This window comes from Castor canadensis, chromosome 8, assembly GCF_047511655.1.
Source record: "Castor canadensis chromosome 8, mCasCan1.hap1v2, whole genome shotgun sequence".
Classification (NCBI taxonomy): Eukaryota; Metazoa; Chordata; class Mammalia; order Rodentia; family Castoridae; genus Castor; species Castor canadensis.
Window position 1 is genome coordinate 125,131,217 of NC_133393.1, and position 21,414 is coordinate 125,152,630.

The 21,414-nt window shown below is 33.2% G+C and overlaps 1 protein-coding gene across 4 annotated transcripts in view; it reads right to left on the minus strand.

Annotated features, from left to right (window-relative positions):
- Mgat4c (MGAT4 family member C) overlaps window positions 1-21,414 on the minus strand; it is a 799,502-nt gene that overhangs the window by 681,512 nt on the left and 96,576 nt on the right. For all 4 annotated transcript variants that reach the window (XM_074084072.1, XM_074084073.1, XM_074084069.1 and 1 more), the window contains exon 2: window positions 20,875-20,907. The gene's annotated coding sequence lies outside the window, so the exon portion shown is untranslated. The remainder of the gene's footprint in view (window positions 1-20,874; window positions 20,908-21,414) is intronic.

The following is a 21,414-nucleotide window of genomic DNA, read 5'->3' on the forward strand; positions in this document are numbered from 1 at the left end:
GCATTGAGCAAAACTTTATGTGATGAATCTTTCCACATTTCCAGATATTGTAGAAGATGTTGAATAAAATATTGAAAATCATCTTTTCTTTTCTTTGGGGAAACACCTTTACTCTGATTACTCTTTGTATGTTGTCAGTTTCTATTACACTTTTATAAATGGCTTTTTTTATATATTCAAAATAGATTCTGAACCTGATAAAATATGGAAGGTCAATGTAAGAACTCTGTTTTCCTTAACCTAACTTTTCTTTAGAATTTTCAGGTTATTATGCCTATCTTGACATGAAACAACCAGAGCTCCAAAAATATTTATAGTGATGTATTGGAGAGCAGGATTTGCTCCTTCTTATAGCACCTGCAGGATTAGTTCATTAACAATATTTGAATTATTTGATTACTTTATGCTCAACTGGTATAATTCAAAAGAGATACAACTTTGAAGAATTTTTGAAAGGTATCAAAGTGTGCTTATCAGGGCCACTTTAAGAACTGAGGACAATGTTCCCATTCCAATAAGATTTTAGTTATTAAGAGCATATATGTCTCAATAAGAAGTTGTTAATCAAAAGATGAGATGAATGAACCAAAATTCTATATGATAAATAAGTGATTTAGTGAAGTCAGGAACATTCATCCCAAGCATTACTCCACAATAAGTCAGCTTTACGCAAAGGTCTTTGACAAACATAGTTCTGGGGTATGTCCATCTCTTTTTTTGGAAGTGAATGCAAAAATTTCCATAAAAAAATTGAAAATCCCAGTGCCATTTTTCTGACAACTTCATTTGCAAAAAGGATGTTTTAGCATGTATTCACCCTGAATTTACTTAAAATATTCCAAATTGCAGTCTCAAAAACATTCCAATTTTGATTTAGCTTCACTGTGGGTCTACCTAGACCAAAATAACACTGGTCATGTGATATTTGAGAGGCTACTAAAAAAAAGAGAAATAAGTTCTTAGCGTGCAGATCAAATCAGATTTTGAGCCTTGACAAAAGGCCTTATTCTGAACTGTGGAAAATGAAGTATGATCCTGGGAAACAGAATTCAGATTCCCATGGCAAGAGACAAAGTTACAAGTGGAAAAAAATCACACAATTTATACTCCAAGTTGTACACAAATTAAATTTCACCATCTAAAGTGTCTCACTCTTACCTTTTAGGAGATATTGCTATTCCAGAATTTTCTTTTGAATAATGAAAAAACTAGGAAGTTGAAGTGACAAATTTCATTTAAATATAAATTCAGTACTAATAATTAAATGAGAGTTATTCTGTGAGTAATGGAGATAATGACAAGTGCAATATGATGTTAATGATGGTTTTGGTGGTAACAAAGACAATTCAAGTCCATTTCATAAATTAAAATGATATCGAAGGTTACAAAATGAAATTATAAAATTATAATTCCTGATCCTAATGTTTGTTTGTCATCTGACAACACTTTTCGGTGTTATCTTTCTCTGAAAAATACATCTTATATATCACAAATAGACCTGCTTCATTCTTTGTAGTAGCTTTATAATCTCTTAAATGGATATATCATAATTTATTTAACAGAACTCTATTTATCAAATATATGGAAATTCCAGCTTTTAGCTTTTGCCAACAATGAACCATAAGTATAATTTTATGAATCTTCCCAATATATTTGTTGACTAAATTTCTAAGCATGGGATGTCTGTATCAGAGTGAAATCTGAAGAAAAAAAATCTGTTGCACATGTGACTAAAGATTTAATTCTTTGAATGGAACTGAGCTATTAGAAACAAGAAAAAGAAAAAAAATCAAACTTAAATGTAAAAGACGTAAACATTTGTTACTAGCCAGCGCTGGTTAAGTTGTGAGCCTATAGTGGAGTTCTTACATCTCTTGTACAGCAGGGCATACAACAGACACAACATCTTTACCATATGTCATTGCAGTATCTATACATAATTACAAGTATTATGCTTATATTGAACCATATTGTGACACTAACAAATATTCTTAGGCAGATTAAAAAAACTTCCAAAAAGTCGCCAGAATATGAAACACATACCATAAGTATGTGTACTCAGAATGTGTGGCAGGGTATTCTATTGATTTATGTATGAGTGCCACATAAGTTCATTTCAATCACATTTAGTTTATTCACTTGATTTCATTCTGAAGGAATGAATTCATTCTGATCATTTTGTCTGTGGTTGAGAAAATTGAACTCTAACAGATTGCAGTCCCGGAAGAAATTGCCTAGTGTTAGAGCTGCAAGTAATTGCTAAACTCCCACATGCCTCAGGGGAAAAAGTATTTCCTTGATTATAAAAACATGTAAGGAAAAAGAAGCAGTAAACCCACAGTTAATGGGCAAGATAGCATTCTCTGTTAAGTGCTTTAAAGCAACAAAGCATATTCTTCTACATTTTTACTAACTAGAGGATTAATTTATATTCCAAAAGAAATGTTAAAATTCTAATCATTCCTCATCATTAAGTAGGGATTCTATAGCTTCTCATTACCATACAGAAGGGAAGTTTAATTCAAATGAAGTTGATAAATAAACAAATCCAAGGGACTTATTTAAATTCATTTAGGATGTAATTCTAAATTACACATTTCTGATAACACTACCACGAATAGGATATTTCACTGTCCAATTATAATGGGTCCCACAGTCAGAAAATCAATATGCCATAGCAGTGTAAACACTTAGATTGTTTTTGTGTTCCATAGAGTTTTGTTTGCATATCTTTCTTGGATAAAAAAATGTATTTTTTCACTTATTCATTCAATTTCTGGTTAAGCTTCTCTCATGAAACTGGCACGCAATTTATAGATCAGATTAGGTCATCATAGCATATCTTTTGCTTTAGAGTCATTATATATTGACTGAAACAGAATTAATTTTGGAGACTGTATATATGCCTTGGTATTTATTTATGATAAAAAATGCTGCTTTTCTCCAATGTCTAGCAATAACTGTAAAAAAAAAATAACCCTGAAAGAGAGCCAAAACAACAGATGATGAACACCAAATGCAAAGTTAAAGTATATTACATAAATTTTCCCATATTGGAACCAGATGACTTGTGTCTGACAAATACATAGTTAAAGTTGGTGCAATTCAAGTGTTAAAAAGCAAACTATTTATATACATCTTTAGTGCATATATAAAAAGTTTTGGAGAGCTTCAAAAATTCTTTCAAGGAAAAAGCAAACAGTTCCTAGAAGAACCAAAGTTATCTAAGATGAATAGCTAAATCACTGTTTAAATTCTCTTAAACTTAAAAAAGAATGTTTAAGAATAACAAAACAACAAATAAAATGGCAAAATCATCACAAACATTTATGCTAATTGTATACTCTTTGTCTATGCACAGACCTAAACATGAAGAAATTAAGATGTTTACAAATATTATTCTTTGCCTTTTTGTACACTAATATGTAAGGTACAGGTAAAGATTTCAGATAAAGCAAGTTAAGCTTTTCGCAGTCATGTGATTGTGTCTTAATCTAACAACTCTCAAAATAAATAATGATACTATTTAAATGAAATGACATTTTGACAGTGTTATTTTTAAGTAATAATCTTCTAAGACCAATAAAAGTGATACACATATAATAATAGGTCCATATGTAAGGGTTACATTTATATCTATAGAGACAAAAAATGAAAAGGATATTTTGATTGAATTAGAAAAATTATGACCATCATTTTTGTGTACTCTTTCAATAATTAAATTCTGACTCTGTTATTCTAAATACTGACCCTGAAAATTAACCCCCTACTGTCACTTAGAGCAATGCATGTATTCCTTCATATATTCTTGAAAGAACATTATAAAGAAAATCTCACAATGTAAGAAAATTAATCTTTTATTGTATGAGACAACATCTTCAGCATTATAGAGATGGCAAACAGCAGAGCTAATTTTATCAAAACTACAATACAAACTCTTTCAAGAAATATAAATGCAATAGGAACATATATATGAGGAACTTGACAGCAGGAAATACGCAGACTATTTCAGCCTTGCTATTGTCTTTTTTCCATATTGTCTTTCCATTTTGAGGACCATGTTCAGATCAACTGTTTTAAAATATAAAATTAAGATTCCACTAACGATTAATGAAACTTCAGGATATTACTAAAAATTTCAAAAGCAAACTTCTTCCATATTTTTATCACTTGAAGTTCTTGGTTTGTAAGCAATTTTAACTCTGGCTAACTTAATGCAAATGGTTTAACTATTGAGAGTGTATCATGAATTCACAGAATTTATGAGATATGAGATATGGAAACAACAGTTGCAAAGGAAGCTCCAGAAGCAACTGCTATAAAGACAGTTTGGAAAAAGTAACCCAAGAGCAATATGATGATAAATATAGCCTTCCACGATGACAATAGTGAGGCAATAATCAAAATGATAAGAGCTCATTTTAACTACATTCACAGCTCTAAGTACTCTGCTTGAAAAATTTCACTTAATTCTTAAAAAAGAAATCTATGAAAAAAATTGTCATCATTCCATTGAGTAAGTTCTCTGAATTTTGGGGAATGAAGGGATTTTACCTTAGGAGAGGACATCATTGCTAATTTGAGTTATGGGTCAGCCTTGTGGCTGCGCTCAGGTATCGAGTGGTCAGAACTAACATCTCTGCCCTCTGTTATTTAAGACAGGCCTTACTCCCCATGTCAACACAAAATGGGAAGACAGAGAACTGTTAGAGAAGGATTTTGTATCATGGAAAGCAAAACAAGTATGTTTGTCACAATTGACTTATGTATTTTATAATTTTATTAACGAATCTATGGATTAGGAAATAAAGTCTTTTAGTTAAGTGTAGATGCTCATGAGTGTGTCAATAAGTATTTAGGAAATAATATATAAGAAAGTAAGAAAATCAGGAAACCAAGGTCATAAAGTACATATTTTTGTAGGAGAGCACCAGCTATTACCTTCAATAGTAACAATCATTTTAGGAGACAGATTTTATTTTCCAACGTTTGTTGATAGGAAACTTGATGGTAACACAGAGTGAAATTAATTATCTCATCTATGGTCATACTTCAGTAGAAAAGTTTTAAAATTATCTGGTTTGTATGAAGTATGACGTGATTTTTTACAACTAACACTAAATGCTTTTGGAATAATTAGATAAACATGCATGCAGTAACAACCATGCCAAAGTAATGAGTATTTCCCCATATTTTGTGGTCCTTTATTCACACAGAGTAGCCTCTTGTTTCAGGTAACTTCTCATATTTTTGTCGCAAATTATAAGCAGAATTCATATTTCCAACTTTTGTGAGTGAAAGTTACAGGAAGTTTATCCAGGTCCCATCAATCAGAATCAAACACAGGAGAATTTTATTTCTGGGATTTGTACAGGGTAGGTAAATCTTCCTTTCCAAAGATAGTTATATTATTTGTAATGTATGTTCCTGCTAATATAGACTTCAAAATGGATACTTTGGTATTTGAAGTTTATAGAAACTACTTAATTATCTATCGTCTATCTATCTATCTATCTATCATCTATCTATCTATCTAACACAGGTTAACATTATATCTATCTATCTATCATCTATCTAAAATACTTATACAAGACAGAATGCATTGTATTATTTGCCACTGAGTGTCTGGATTAGTCAAGGGAAGGCACGTGATTAAGCACTGACCATTATGATACACACTATTGAGAATGGCCAAACCTTAAAGGGAAGTAAGAAATCAGAAGAGATTTCAAATAGACTCAGAAATCTACAAGATCTCTTACATTTGTCTAGGGTTTAGGATAGGTTCATAAGAATAAAGGCATTCATTCTAAAGGAAATATTATGAAAAAACTGAAATGTAGAATTCTTGAAATCTACTGGTGAATGAGCAGATGTGTTTGAATAAAAATCATAAGAACCAGATGGAGTATAGTTTGGAATTAAGCTTCATAGTGCACTGGAAGCTCCAAATGGCACAAGAGAAGAACAAAAACACTAGACAATATTGTCCTTTTGAAAATTTTTATTTGACTAAAATGTCCTTCCATCATTTATTTTACATTTCTACCATTTGTAAAAATTTGTAATAGAACATGATAATCTGGTCACTTTTGTACCTAGAAACAGAGATATAAAAAAGCTTCAAGTTATAAGTTCCAGGAAATGATGGTTTTATCACTTGCAAATATAGAAGACTAATGACTAAATATGTACTGAACATCATTTCAGAAAATTTCTAAATTAAGGTTCTGAATCCCTAAAGGGATTACTTTGGGAGTTTATATACCTACTTAGAATGCTTATAGTCAACTTTTTAAAAGACCTATAGGGAAACATATTTCAGAAAGTGCTTTTATTCATTTGCATTAAAGTCTTGAATGGAGATAATGTTCTTCTTATAAACATAGGAAAAAAACCACAGTTCCATAAATTGAATACAAATGTGTCTTTCTGCTATTATTGACAATTGAAAATTATTGAGTACTGACTTTGGCAATATTTCCTTCAAATAAAGGTGGCAAGAAGATCCTTTTTTTTTTTTTTTTGATGGAATAAACTAATTCCTAGTAACGCCTGCATCTGTGCCAACACAAGTGCAAGAAAGTTATGGGCCACAGACACTAAAGCTTTTTCAGACTGGGGACATGGCTCAAGGGTAGAGCACTTGCTTACAGGCATGAAGCCCTGAGTTCAATAACCCAGTACCACCAATAAATAAACAAAAGAATTAAAAGAATTGACCAGGTGTGGAACCAGTAATTCCAGCTGCTTGGATGGCAGAGGTGAGAAGATAATGGTCCGAGGCCAGTTAGAGCAAAATCACAAGACCTTATCTAAAAACAAAATAACCAAATTAGAAAAAAGAGCTGGAGGTATGGTTCAAATTGTGAGTGTTTGCCTAGCAAGCACAAAGCCCTCAGTTCAAACCCCACAGCTTTCAAATTCACTGATCATTGAAGAATAGTAAATAACATTGAAAATGAGATGTAATTTTTCACCATCAAGTTGGACATTGCTTTTTTTTCCTCCTCACAAAACCCTCAATGCTAGTAAAGTGGTGAATACTGCTGAACATCTGAAGTGGAGAGTATGACGTTATGTAATATTTCTGGAAAGAAATTTCTCTAAAATGATAAAAAAATAATTGTCTCTTCAGTTCAACTTCCAGGTATACATTCTGTCTTACATCAGCTTTCTTAAAGCTTAAATTGTCTTAAGTCTACTTCTGACTTAAATTGAAAGTGAAACCTCAAAGATGATTTGGATGAAAATAACTTACTAACTCTTAAGGTAGAAAGTGAAACAGGATAGGGAAGGAAATAGAACTAAAGAAGGGGAAACATGTGTCTAAGGTAAAATCTCCCTTGACTTTTCTTAGTGTTGCCCACTGAGCTGTCAGAACTGGGAACTGAGGGTTGTTAAACTTGAACGTTAGCATTCAACACTCTGTCACTTGCCCAATAAAGAGGATTTGGACAGTGCACCCAAGCAGACCTCAAACAGTTTTGGAAATAATCATAAATGTGAACCCAGAATTTTGTACATGTATGGTCCCTGCACAAATACAAGAATGACAATTTGGTTGATTTTCTTATTATTTTTATTTTTAGTGAAGCAATTAAATAATAGAAGAACCCAATAGTTTGCAATGAATTATAAGAGGAAGAAAGAAAATATGGAAACTAGGTTGGCTTTCACTTCACAAATTTAATTATTTAAATTGATATTTTATATTAAAATTCTTTTTCCATTAAAGAATACACTTTAATATTAATATATGGCACATATACTGTATAATTATAATTACTTATTAGTATAACGTGAACACTCATGTAGTCACCACCAATATCAAGAAACAGTATTGCTAGTCTTCTATGTGTTCCTCCTGATGGTAGTAACTTCTAGTGTAGTTTGACCTATATTTGGAGGTTCTACAAATGAAAATATACTGTGATTTGAATCTTTAACATTCTCTTCATTTTGTGGCTTTGTGACATCCTATTATTTGAGTATACCACAATGGACTGTGACTTACACCTATAATCCTAGCTACTCACGAGGCAGAGATCAGAAGGACTGAGGTTTCAAGCCAGCCCCAGCAAATAGCTTGCGAGACCTTATCTTGAAAATACCCCAAACAAAAAAGGGCTGGTGGAATAGCTCAAGTGGTAAAGTACTGCCTATCAAGCATTATGACCCTGAGTTCAAGCTCCAGTGCCACATACACACAAAAAAAAATTATTAAGAATTTCAAGACAACAGCAGAGTTACAAATCAAGTATAGGGCCTTCTAATGGTATAGTCTTGTACTGGTGCAGGTCTGTGTTCTCTGGGGGCAGAGATTACACTTTAAATGGGGACATTTTCAATGTTCATATATTTCCATATGTTAGAAATTGTTTCTAATGTTTTAAATGCTACTTATAAGATAAAAACTTTTAGATTCTAAATTTCTGGCAGGTTTCTATTTCATCCATTTACAAAATGAGAAGATAAGCAGTTTAAGGTTGTACTATAGGAAACATTTGGGGAATAAAGAGAGAAATTATATACATATTATGTACTGAAATTATAGACAAAGTTTTCAAAAGTTTACTTTATTTTGTGGTGTTGGAGGTTGCAACCAAAATCAAGTGCTAACTAGGCCAGTGCTCTACCACCTAGCTAGTTTTTTTATTATTATTTTTTGATATAGGGTTTCACTACCTTTGCCTGGTTTGGTCTTGAACTCAAGATCCTTCTGCCTCCACCTACCAAGTATCTTAGATTACAGATATGCACCACCACACCCTTACTTAAATGTTTTTGAAATGTGTAAATATTAAATCTAGTCTTCTCATTCTGCATTAATAAAACATAATAGTCCAGCTCAAGTTAAAAAAATAAAAGGATAGAATAAGAAAAAGATTTTTTTTCAAAATTAAGATGCCTACCATTTCTTGACCCAGAAGAACAAAATCAATGCCTAACTATAACAAGTAAGAAAATCTTCAGTTTGCATAAGTCAAAAGCAGAACTCATAAGCCCTGAGTGAATTCAGTGCCCTGGGCTATGCATTATAAGCACAGGAGAAATGATTCTTTAGGGGATACTGGACTCTCTTGAGTTGTAGCCAACATTCCATGAGCCATTTGTCAAAGCTTTTGTGTCATCTGATGTCACTTTGAGTCATGACAAAATTATTACTTTAAAAAACGACTTTTTCTTTGAGCATTAATCATTAAAACAGGGCATTCTTTCAGATTTTCACCTTCTAGCCAAAATAGAAACAAAAGCAAAATTAATAATGAAGGAAGATTGAATGGAGTTGGCAGGGTACGTGTAGTCTCAAGTAAAATATCAGGTTCTATTGAGTTAAACATAAAAGATAGGTGCTAGCTATAGATAATTTTCCCTCTTATGGTTCCCTTCCCTAAGAGTCTATGTTTTCCCACAACCCAATACATAGTGATCTGTAGCCATTAAACCAGAAAACAAAAAGGCACCTCCCCACCATGAGACTAATAATTACCATTGATAAAATTGTTTCACGGAACGAAAGATTCCGGAAAAAGGTTAGTGGTACAACATTTTAGTCCATCTATAATTGCTGAGTATTCTGAACATCTATGTAGACCAAGCATTCTTTCTATTTAATTCCTGTGAAATTGTCCAACTCTAATACATAAGGCTGCAAAACACACACACACACACACACACACACAATCACACACATCACAATGGCATTAATACCATTACTTTCAGTAGCTCTGCTTATGCTGAAAATAAGTGTTAAAATTTAGTGTCTTCCTATCTATAGCAATGCTTTAAATGATAGATTTTTAGAGTAAATTTAATATAAAGTTATCTATGAGATTCTGAAACTCCCTGTGTGAATATTGTTCGCTTTGATGAATTGATTCTTTCCCCAACCCAAGTGACAATATGTTCAAACAGCTGTCAAACATTTTAACCAACAAGTATTAGGCTGACCTTATCCTCTGAGGATGTATCATCTAATTTTGAAAATCTTCATTCATCTCCTGAGTTATCACATCATAATGAATGCATCTGTTACAGACAAATGCTGAAATAAGGTAAACTCTATTAATATTTTTTTGCAAATCAAGGGCTTCTAGTCTTGATAATACTGTAAAGACTTATACTTCTATTGTAAAGATATTTATTGATGTATCTATCTCTATGTGTCTATGTATCTCTCTATCATCTTACTATTTATCTTATTAGAAAGACTCCATATTAAATAAAATGGTTATTTAGTTTACAAATGAGTAAATTTGTAATTGATAATCCTTGAAAACAAAAATATGCTAAAATTTATTTCCTCAGCTTTTACTTTGTTATCAATAGCTTTGTGTATATGAGCTCATATGTTTCTGAATGACTTTATGGAATAAGTAACATTGTTATCTCTTTTTTTAAGAATGAGGAACCTGAGGCTTAAGAAGTTCACCTAAATTGCCCAAATTCCTATAGCATGGACATTAAAAAGCAGAGAAAATGTTTTATTTTCGCCCCTAGCTCCAGTGCTTACTTACTTATATATACATTATATACAAGCATGTAGTATCTTTGTATTAAATTCAGAGCTCCCTTTATATACTAATTCCCATTTTAAACATTTATTAATTATAGACCTGTGTTGTATGCAGGTATGGTAGAAGCATACTATGGAAAATAACTTTCACTTAGAATATTGTACTGCATCATATGAGTCATCATGAATGCAGGACAAGTTTCATATAGGAAACCACAGAAATAAATTTTTATTAGAAAAATAAATCTTATAGTCATCCTTTGAATACAGCAAGAAGGTGCATTTTAGGCATTAAAAATCAGCAGATGAAATAAAGACAGAGAAAAGATGCTTCTGTGTGATTTTTTTTCAAAACATAGGTTACCATTTCAATCATCATGTTTGTTCATGACCCTATGGCTCTATTTGGGATGATGCACTAATGTTCTTAGTGTTATATTACCAGTGAGTAATTCAGTATATATACATATATATGGAACAAGAGGGGAATGGAAAGGGAATGAGAGAAGAATGAAGGGAGGAAGGAAAGAGAGGCGGGAGGAAGGAGAGAGAGAAATGGAGAGATGGAAGAAGAGAAGGTAAGAGAAAGGAGTGTAGGAAATGAGGAAAAATAGATACCATTTAAGAAGCAATAGAAGTTAGTCTTCCTAAACTCCCAGCTACTCAGGAAGCAGAAACAGGGGGATCATGGTTCGAGGTCAGCCTGGCCAAAACTTTAGGAAGGACCTATCTCAACAAATAATTTGTACTTTATCTAAACTTAATGCTGTCTTCAGTCAATATTATTTAAGGTTGTTAATCTTATGAATATTTAAAACTTAGTAATTATATCACCTAAATTTCAAAATAGAAAACTTTAATCTTCTATAAAGATGCATTTTCAAATCAAGTAGTTTTAATGTGTTTCTGTAAGAAAAACAGGAAACAAGAGTATGAATTGTGTTTCTTATTTTTTTGTTTCACTTTATTTGCCTGAAATTGATCAATCCATTTATAATCTACTCTTTTAAGTAGATAAACATGTAATGCATTGATATACTATATTTTGTTTGCTTCTACTATTAAAAAATGTCCTATTGACTTTTTAAAAGATATGAAGTAATAATTGTCAAGGACCTTTATAGACCATAGCAATCTGTCGAAGGTAGGACATACAGACATTGAACAGACACATCATTAATCTACAATTAATCAAAACTGCTTATTGATGCCAGATTAAATCAAATAGACATTAGCATTAGGCAGGAAACTATCTGATAAACAGCACACATCCACTTTCACTTTCAGGAGATAGCTTCTGCCTTTGTTTCATAAGTTGTCCCTACATAACAATTTTGATCCTTTTCTTGGATTTAGCTCTCAAAAATAGAGACATTGTCTTTTATCTATTATCTTTTATGACATATAAATTAATTTTGTTTCTTTTCTTTGAAATAAAAAGTCATACTGACATGACTCACCTCTCCAGCTTTACGAATCCATCCCCTCCTGAAAACTGGTAGGAGTAAATCCATTGAGAAGCTAAGAATAGCTTACAAATTAATTTATATGTCATTGTACTATGCAAAATTTATTAAAAAGGAGAAAAAATTTTAATCTATTTGAATGTTCTGTGCAAGGAATGTCCTATTCTTCTGACAAGTGTACCTGTGAACTGATGTGAGATATATGCTTTGCAATGGCAGCATGACAATGATAAGATAAAAGATAATGACTCCATTTTTGAGAATTAAATCCAAAATTAAGCAGGCACTAACTTACAGGGGCTTGCAGTGCAAACAGAAGTGTGCTAGCATTTGGGGAGTGGACAAAGACCCAGTCATTTAAATACACAGTGGATCCTTCCTACTACCCAGCAGTACCTACTATACTTACACTGCTTTTATTGTTGCGGAGATTGATTTCCACTGTCCAGTAGTGAAGCTGGATTTGCAATAATCTACTTTTGGTTTCTCATGGCTAATAACAACTGACATTTGAAACAGAACTATTAGGAAGTAATAGCAGTACATCTTGGTCTCAAGATGGAAATAAATTTGTTTTACTCTCTTTTTGAAAATACCAACTTCCTCAAGTCTCTCTCTCTCATAATTATTAAAATAACTCTAGTTGTTCAGAGAAAAGAGTTTAAATATTGTCAATTATCTTCTATAGGAATTTGGATTCAACAAAAATGAAAAATTAAGATGTTAGTAATTTAAAATATTGATACTAAAGGAGAAAACAAGGATTCTTATTAAAACATAGTGTGCCAAATCTAATCCTCTGTTGCTTTTCCATTACTAACAATTTTGATGGTGCTTCTTTATCTTAACTGTAACTTTGTGGCATGCAATCTTTCTCATCAAAATTTGAAAAGTTAGATTATACTGTCAGAAATGCAAAGCTTGTTGCTTTAGTCTCAATTAGTGATTGTTTCTTGATAAGTAGTTTTAAAAGCCCAAAATACTAAATTATGGGTTATCTGAGAGACAAAGAAAGTTATTAATTCATAACATAAAGAGTTTTTTTATGGAAATGTTAGAAAATAACATGAAAAACTAGTTCAAGCATGAAATAGAAGAAGAAAGTCAGAAATAAAACAATTAGTCAAAGTGATCATGGAAAACCCCAATACTTAATAGAAATCTAATTTATGTACTTACAAAAGTATGGAAAACACAAACATTTTACCAAGTTCACAGAGAGAATGCCTACTTCTAGTACTGTCTTCTTTCAGTAGTGTCTCTACTTCATTGTTTATTATTAGGAGTTTGACGGGAATTATTGACTAGGATGATTATAATGTTTATACTTTTCTTTTCCAGGATGCTTTACTCCTATTATAGATTCCTTAAGTTCATCTGAAGAAGTAACTCTCAATCAGTAGTAATTTTGCCTCTGGATATCCTTTGGAGTGTTTGGTGATCACCATGGAGGAGGAGGGGAGGGCCGGCGGTGCTGCTAAGAGGCAGGGCAACACCCACCACATGTAGAGTGCCACTGCTGAGAAGCTGATTTACCACCAGGGTGAAATAAAATCCTGTCAATGACTCGTTGTTCACATGTTTTATATTGTTTTTATATTGCAGTTGTTCTTGCTCTGGGGATCTATTGCTGTGTAACAGCTGGAAGCAGAGGCTGGACAATATCAGCCAGGTATTTACACATGGCAGCCACAGGTGAGTGAGCTCAGCTGGTTAGAGTGCTTTGTGTGGCCTCTGTGTCTCATGCTAGCAACTCACAGTATCTGAGGACCTGGCAGCTGATGGTTCTCAACCAGGTTCCTGCCCATAGAAATTCTGGAATCCCACTTCCTGTTTGAGTTTATACTGTCTCTGTTGTGTCAGTTCAACCCTAATAAAATTTCTTTAAAACTATGTGAGACTTTTCTGCACGTATTTTTTTTTTTGGCAGGGGAGGGAAAGGTTGTACTGGGGTTTAAACAAAGGGCCTTGTGCTTGCAAGACAAGCACCCTACCTAACTTTTTTGATTTAGGTTGTTTTTCAGATGGGGTCCCTCTCTGTCTCTTTTCTTTTTGTGTCTCTTTATTTATTGCCTGAGTCAGCCTGGCCCCGTGATCGTCCTACCTACGCCTGATAGGTAATTGGAATTCCACATGTGCACCACTATGCTCAGCTTGTTTGTTGAGGTGGGGCTATCTCTAACATTTTTTGCCCAAGTTGGCAGTGAAATGAGATTCTCCCAATCTCTGCCTCCCAAACAGCTAGGATTACAGGCTTCAGCCACCCCATCTGGCCCCATTTCACAGAAAATTTACTATAGTCTCTAGGAGAAAAAAAAGGCACTTAAAAATCTTTTTGATAAAAACTCTTTTTGCTTTGGACTGTTACAGCTGCTTTGGGAAGAGTCCTTAAAGTACATAGATACCCTATAATTTATAATGTACCTGCTTGGAACACTAGTAGCATCCTTAGTAGACTTTTTGTCTGAGAACCTGTAAAAAATGACTTTAAAACTTTTTATGTTCTTATTAAAAGCTCATCTTGAATTTGATCTTTAATCTATGTCTTAATTTTAAAATGCTTGGCAGTTTAGAACCAATAATAAATATGGGATAGAGTTGTAGGGTTGGTGAGGAGGAAAAATTAGGAAAATCGATATTTACATTTCCTTAAAATACGACTTAAAATTAAACATTTTTTCCCCAACTTTCTTTCTTTATTATCTCTCTAAAAGATGTTTTTGAGGTGACTGGGTTTCTTGGCAACTGAAGTCTCCCAAAGCAAGTGTCTCCAGATACTCCTGCAAAAGCCACATGGCCTTTTCAAATCTAGTCTCAGAGTTATTCGGCAATATATTCATGGACACAAGCACAGAATGACCCAGCTTCAAGATTAGTAGCAACAGACTTGCCTGGCATCACACTGTAAAGCTACTGTGGTGCTCTATATGCTATCTTTCATCTGACTTAATGCTCCATTTAGGTCCTGCTCATATTGGCATCTATGTCCTCTGCCTATGATTTAGCTTTTCTATACCATGATCCATCTCCCAACTCCCCTATGTCTCTTTCTAAAATCTGACTTAATTACCCATCTAAAATAGTTAATGATGACTTATCTGTGCCAGGAGCAATAGGAAAAGCAAAAGTATTAAAGGACAAGTTCCCAAATTTTATGCATCCATTAGTTGAGGGAAATTAAAAAATATGAAATGCAAGTCTAGAATATAAACAAATATAGCAACATGTTAAAATAAAATATTGACCTAGCCATCAATATAAAATAGATGGATCATCTACAGAAATTTAAGCAGATAATTGAAATGAATCTACTCACTCAAATCAAAAACAGAAGACAGAGAAAGTTGGAAAATCAGGACAATAGATGCAGGGAAAAATTCTCTGGACAGAGCTGAGCAGTATGTTGTATACTCTGACCTTGTCCATAAACCCTCTTACATGTGCATATCAAAAGATGAAGAGAAAAATCAACCTCAAATTGGCAAAGAAGAACTTTACCAGATCAATAAGAGTATCTGATAAATGTTAATTAGATGTTTGGGGTGCTGTGAATGACCCTCCACTTATGCTTAAGAAAGCTAAAGGGGAAAGTGAGTAGAAGGTGGCAGCTGTAAGAAAACCAGAGTTGGCATTACACTGGGTCAGAAGTGTGAAAATCTAGTGGAACATGGCCAGAGGAGCTCTGGTCTGCAATCATCTAGAAAGGAATCTTGCCAGAAGGATGACCTTCTTCTAAAGCATGAGCTGGGTGTCTGAACTAAAGCTGCAGGTGTACACTGTGTCAGCAAGTGAGGGCAGATTGGAAGAAACATTATCGAGAGACAGCTTGCACATTCTGAGGAAGGGTCCCCCAAAAGAAACTTGAGACAGTCACAGAAAAGTTCCACTAAAAAAAAAAATGAAGTGTGATTAGAACAACCTATGTGTTCCAGAAAGCATGAATTCACTTTTAAAATATTCCCTTCACTTTACTACTTCTCCTACTTTGACCATAGTTTCTGCAAAATCTTTGGCTAATCAGCCCAGAATGGATGGCAGAATGCTAGGTAGGAAAGAAGTGAAGAACAACCTCTGTGCCTTACACAACAAAATCCTTGAGGGGGAAAAGAAAAACATTTAACTTTAAACTACATTGAGTTTGATTATTATATAAGGGTGGGTCATTCAAATTTTATGGAATAAGAATTTTTTATCTTAAACTGACTAGGTTTTGATAACACACCATTGAACAAAAAAGCCTGGGCCCTACCAGATGGTCTAATCATAGTCCCCAACTTGGTTAAGTCCATTCTAGTTGTAATATATAGTGCACTGTGCTTCCATGGTATCCCCTACAGCATATTTTAAAAGACCGAATTCAAAGATGTTATTGTGATATTTGCTGTGGATAGAATCATTAGCCTGGGTATTATTAATGTCATGTCATTTAATGATATAAGGAACTGTGGATAATATTTATTTCCATGGTGTTGCTAAATCACCCCATATGTCAAGTTCTTACATCCAAGATTAAGCAAATATCAACATAAATAACAGGACAGTAAATATCAGGATCTTATGGCTGGGTGAACACTTTAGCACTTTGCAGTCAGTGTTTAGTAATGGTTCTCTTCTCCCATGGGTGATCTCAAGAGCAGGAGAAATGAGGATGACAGCAGGCGGGAAGGCACTGTTAGCTGTGCAGAACAGGCAGCAAGCAGGACACAAAGGGAAACGAGAGAGCTCTTGTGCTGCCTCAGGCCTGACAGGACTCTGTGCATGCCTCTCCTAAGAGCCTAAGACACTGAAACAGGGCCAGTGTCCCTAGAAGAATAAGCATCCGAAATTGACATCCAGGCTTTAGAATCCAACAAAAGTTTAAACACTTAAAATTCTATTACCGGTCTTTTCTTAGTAGTGAATTTACCTGCTGAAAATGTTCAGTTTTTTTTTCTGCATGCGCATACACAGTGCACCATGAAAACTTATGTCTAAATGATTCTTTTTTCCCGATGTACCAAATTTTGTGAAAAAATCCAGTTTGTGATCATACAACATTTGGATGTATTCAGGCATACTTCAATGAATGATATGCAAGTCCCAAAGTAACAGGTTGTACTAAGTAAATAATACCTTACAGGATTTAGATGTATCAAAATTAAAGCCAGCACACTCTCAAGTTCTATGACAGCAATGTTTCTGAGTTCCATAGCTGACTGTGACTTGCAGCATATGCCCATCTGTGCCTGAATGCTTTCATTTAACAAAATTTCTTTGGTTCTATCCATGTAAGATATTAACTTTTAGTTAGACACAAAAGAAGTTCTGATGTGCTATTGCACAGTAGGAGGACTATAGATAACAAATGTGTGCTTTGTATTTGGAAAAGCTAGGAGAAAGGAATTTGAATGTTTCTTTTGTTTGATTTTGTGAGAAAAGTTCTCACTATGCAGTCCAGGCTGGTTTGAACTTGGGATCCTCCTGCCTCAACTTCCAGAAGGCTGGGATTACACATATATACCATTGTGTCCAGTAGCCTGAATGTTTTCACCATAAGAAAATGATAAATTATTGGAGAGATAGATACATTTAACATGATTTAAGCATTATGTAATGAGCTGGGCGTGGTGGTAGCAAAAATTTGTAATCCCAGCTATTCAGGAGGCAGAGAAAGGAGACTATGGTTTGAGACCAGCCTACATAAAAGTTAGTAAGATTCTATCTCACAAAGGTGCCTGATGGAACATTCCTGTAACCCCAGTTACTCAGAAGATGGAGCTAGTAGGATCACAGTATGTTACTGAGCAAGGGAAAAACCTGAGACCTTGAGTTCAATCCCCAATACTTCCAAAACAATAGCAGCAACAACAACCCCTCCCCCAAAAGATTATATAATGTATTATCCATATACCAAAACAGTACATGATACCCAATAAATAACTCTAATAACAAGTACAAATTATAAAAAGAAAAGGAAAAAACTCATCCCCAAATAAAAGTGGATTTTAAATGACTATCTTGACTGATGTTACTGAAAAGATTATAGATTTCAAACCATTGTGGGACATCTTTGTTTCTATTCATCTTACCTTTTTTTCATGTTGCTCCCTTAGCAGTGACCTAGCTCATTTTTTTCACACATCCCTAAACGAATATGTCTGCTCAAGTGAGCAATGAACTCTAAATTTATAGACCTGAGCTGTATGTTCATCCCTCATTCTGGTTTTGGATGTTAGAAGGAATAGAGCTGAGTCTCTGCTAATTAATATACATGAGTGATCCAAGTTATTTTAATGGGAGAGTTATGTATTCATATGAAAAATGTATGTCCACCATATTCAGATAATAATATTCATTATTTTCCCACCTCTTGAGAAGAATATAAAGCTCTATGCACAGTGCTGAGGCTTAATCCATGCTCCAAGTCTGTGATATACACCGATGGCCCCATTATGTGATGACTTACAATCAACCAAGAGAGTTGTGTAATCACTCTTTGAATTTTAAGAATATCAACACACTAATGCTGCTAGGTTCATTCTTGTGCTTCATGAATTAAGAAGTAAATACTTTTAGCATTCTATTTCTTACATCTACTCCCTTGAGCCATGATGTACATTATGGAGATGCAAATCTTTAGCTCAAATATGACATATTTGTTAGGACAATTCATTTTCTAGTCCTACTGTAACAAGTACCAGAAACTGGCTAAGAACAGCAGAAATGTATTGTTTCACAATTTTTACTCCATAAGTAGGAAATCAAGATGTCTCTATTTAACAAGTTCAGAGAAGACTCTTGTTTCAGGTCATCTGTTACTTTTGGTACCTCATGTGTTCCTTGGCTTACAGATATCTGACCATCTTCTTCTTGTGTCTGCTCACAGTGTCTTTCCTCTGTGTAAGTCTGAATGTCCAAATTTCACCTTTGGATAAGGACACCCACTATCCTTATAGTTGTGCTCACCCTAATGACCTCATTTTAACTTGAATGCCTCTGTAAAGATACTGTTTCCAAATAAGGTAATATTCTGAGGTGCCAGGAGACTATATATAAATAAGGAAAGGAGACAAACTCATGACAGATGTTTCCTTTTACCTTAAAATTTTTGCCATCCAACAGTTTAATATTTGAAAGATTTCAATTACAACTTTCCAAGTACTCATAATCTTTTTTAGTTCTCTGTAGGTTGTAATAAGAATAAAATGTAACATCTGCAATAAAGTTCACTGGTAAACATTCAGGAGGCATATAATTAAATTGTTCATCACTGAAAAGATTTCCAAAATTGTATGTTTGAAAATTATGTATGTGTGTATATCTTTTCTTGTTTAGGTTACAATTAAAAAAAGAAAGTGAAGTTTTTCCTTTATCTGGACATGTATTTATTCTATACATTACAAATTTAACAGTTTTTTCTCATTCTTAAATTTAGATTTTTAAACTGACATAAAATTATATATATTTATTCTGTAATTAAGATGTTTGGAAGTTTATCTGCATTGTGGACTGACTAAATATTTCTGATTAATGTATGGATTGCCTAATAAACAACAATTTCTGTGCTGAGAACATTTCATATCTACTCACTTAGCATTTTTCAATACTATAACTGATTATTAGCTATAGGTGCCGTATTTTACAATAGATCCTTTGAAATGATTCTTCCTGCCTAACTAAAATTTTTGATCCCTGGACCAATACCTCTCCAATCCCTCCTACCCATTACTCCAGCCCTTGGCAATCTCCTTTCTACTTGCTACTTCTATAATACCAGCTTTTTTACCATATAAGTAAAAATTGAAACATTTTCATTGTTATTCAAAATTAGCATTGTCATTAATTTATGGTTCAAAATAGTTAATGAAAAATTGCTCACCAACAGTCAATCATTCACCTAGATTTTCACTTTATAATAAAAGTGTAACAAGGTTCAACAATCTTTGTCCCATCTTTAATACTGCTGTCCCCTTCAAATCACAAAACCTTAAGCATGTACTTGGTCTCTGTTGGAATCATTGATGTCTCTAAAATTTTCTGAAATGATTTTTTCATTTACAAGAAATTAAAAAATTTAAGTATCAATCACAAACTATATATAATTTCCCATCTGTATAACATTTCTGTGTAAATCTACAGTTGACAACCCATTACCAAATGTAGTTTAAATGTATAAATTCCATCAGAAATCAATAGCATGAAGAAATCTGACAGTCCACATTAAACAAAAATACTTACTTTTTTTTAGCAGACCAAGGGAATTCATATTGTTTTTATCCACTTTTTCTGAGATATTAGCAATACATCAGCTGTAGTAAATCATTAATCTGAGTGCTTGCTAATATATACATGGTCTTCTTCAGTGCTTTTATTCTGTTTTTTTATTTTGTATTTAATATGTAAGCAACATTGAGTATGGTAGTAATTAAATAAAGTTATACATATAAAAAGCAATAAATATCACCTTAAGTCATTGTTATAACTGATTATTAACAGCATAAAATTTATTTGAAAATATAAATGCATTGATTAAAATCATAAACATTTCTAGATATGATAACAAAACGTGAATGAAAATATTTACTTTTAAGAGACAGCAAAGGATTAAAAGTATATTATCCATTTGGATTAAAATGCTGTGTCCTGTACAAATTGTGGTGAGAATTATATTTTAACCCACTCTGAGTTAAGTATATTTGAAAGATCCTGTTTGAATTATATCTGTTAAGAAATTTTTTCTTAATTCTCAACTCTCTAAAAAGTTGAAACCATGTACCTTTGTTTTTTGAGAGGATGAACTTTAAATTCTCCCCCTCTTTAGGGAAGAATCAGAAACTAAGTGTCTAAAACAAATAATGTCTCAACATATAAAACTTGATGCGCAATTTCAAAATAGCACATAATACTTACCCATCCAAGAAGAATATAGCAGCAGCTGAGAAGCTGTCAAGGAGAAAAAGCCAAAAGGGTTAATAAATCATATTGCTTTCACATGATAATGAGAATTATAAACAGCTATGTAAAAATTAGGTCACTGGTAGCCATACAACTTGGCTTCCTTTTGTCTTGGTAATAAAGCATTGTATATTTATTATTCACTGTGTACTGGTAATTACCTGGCAAGCTTGGAATATATAAACATTATTGAAATATATTATGATTGGCTTAGATCCTAAAAATGTCCTCTCATTTATTGTTAGGTATCAGAGATCACAAATAGTGCTGAGGTGATTTAAGATGAAAGACAGAAATCAAAGAGGCACTGATAGTAAAAGATATTGACAAAATAATTAGGAAATAAAGCACATACATTTAATTATACAAGAATTCTTAAACAAATCCATGACATCTAAATGCCCATGTAGTTCATTAGGAAGGGTGGTTATTGAAGTACCTTGAGTGAACATGGTGCAAATACTGTGTACACATGTATGTAAATGGGAAAATGAG